Source organism: Austrofundulus limnaeus, unplaced genomic scaffold, assembly GCF_001266775.1.
Source record: "Austrofundulus limnaeus strain Quisiro unplaced genomic scaffold, Austrofundulus_limnaeus-1.0 Scaffold774, whole genome shotgun sequence".
NCBI lineage: Eukaryota > Metazoa > Chordata > Actinopteri > Cyprinodontiformes > Rivulidae > Austrofundulus > Austrofundulus limnaeus.
In genome coordinates, this window is record NW_013953176.1 from 99940 (window position 1) to 101342 (window position 1403).

At 38.9% G+C, this 1403-nt stretch overlaps 1 protein-coding gene across 1 annotated transcript in view; it reads right to left on the reverse strand.

Moving 5' to 3' along the window:
• The window catches only part of LOC106532467 (heme oxygenase 2), a 13334-nt gene extending 12645 nt beyond the window's left edge, over nucleotides 1-689 (reverse strand). Inside the window, exon 1 of the mRNA XM_014028516.1 lies at nucleotides 670-689. The gene's annotated coding sequence lies outside the window, so the exon portion shown is untranslated. The remainder of the gene's footprint in view (nucleotides 1-669) is intronic.
• Between the last annotated feature and the right edge of the window lie 714 nt (nucleotides 690-1403).

Consider the following 1403-nt stretch of genomic DNA (forward strand, 5'->3'; position numbering starts at 1 on the left):
GTGTGTGTGTGTGTGTGTGTGTGTGTGTGTGTGTGTGTGTGTGTGTGTGTGTGTGTGTGTGTGTGTTAAGCTGCAAACCAACAAAGAAAGGAAAGTGTAGACATGGGCCAGGCATGTGATGTGATCACATTCTGGTATTTGAGGGCTGCGATCACCTCATTAGAATGTGCAGGTGGATGCAGGGCAGGATGGAGAGATCTCGCAAGACAAAATCATGAAACAAAGAAAACAAGTAGTCATTCTTTTACTGAATGTTTCAGTTCTTTATCAATGAGTGTGCTGTAGACAGACCCTCTGAAGAGATGACTCATATAAAGCAAAGGGCTGTGACTTTTACATTGTATTTAATATCCTCTAGGAAAGTCTGTCCTGCTTTAAACCTATCTGATGAATTAAAACAATCCAGCAATATCTGGATTTGACATCACAACATTGTAAACATAAAGCAAACCTTCAAAAGAACTTCTTGTAGCTCGTTGCCTCCCATTTGTGCTAAAGCTGACACTAAATAAAAGTTAATTAATCATTAATCATTTGTTTTGATTTATTTGGTCTCAGAATAAATCTCAAACACATGAAGTTGAAAATCTTATTGGACATCTCACATATCGGAGAAGCAAATCCCCAATCATGAAGTTGAAATTGTAGGATTCTGTGTTTTGTGTTTACCTGCTTTCCCTGAGGTTGTGTTTCCCTGACTGGCCGACAGTCCTGATTGAGCGCAGCTGCAACCCATGATCCTGAGGAGCTTCTGTGGGTATGTGAGGCTATAAATAGATCAGTCTATGAAGAGACCAACCAACCAATAGGGTATATGAGACTGTAAGATCAGCTCTAAGTATTATGTGTCTGAAATATTATTTTTTATGGATACCAGCACATACTGGGATAAATGGGAAAGAAATGGCAGACAAAACAGCAAAGGAAGCTACAAAACATATTGATATGGAAATTAATGTCAGTAGATCAGAAATTAAGAACATCATTAAACAGAAATTGAAGGAAAGATGGCAAAATCTATGGGAAAAAGAGAATAAAGGAAGATGTTTTTTAAAATACAAAAGAAAGTAGGAGAGATGAGGGATGGGGGAAAAACATGAGAGAAGACACAATAATATCAAGACTACAATTTGGACATACTGAGTTGAACAGCACATTGTTTAAGATAGGAAAAAAATAATACAGGAAATTGTTAATTTTGTGATTTGGAATAGACCATGTTATGATACACCTAAAAATACAATAAAGAGAGGTATATTCCATCCATCCATTTCCTGTACACGCTTCTTCCTTTTCAGGGTCGCGTGGGTCACTGGTGCCCATATCCAGCAGTCACAGTGCGAGGGGCGGGGTACACCCTGGACAGGTCGCAAGTCCATCACAGTCGCAAGTCCATCACAGTC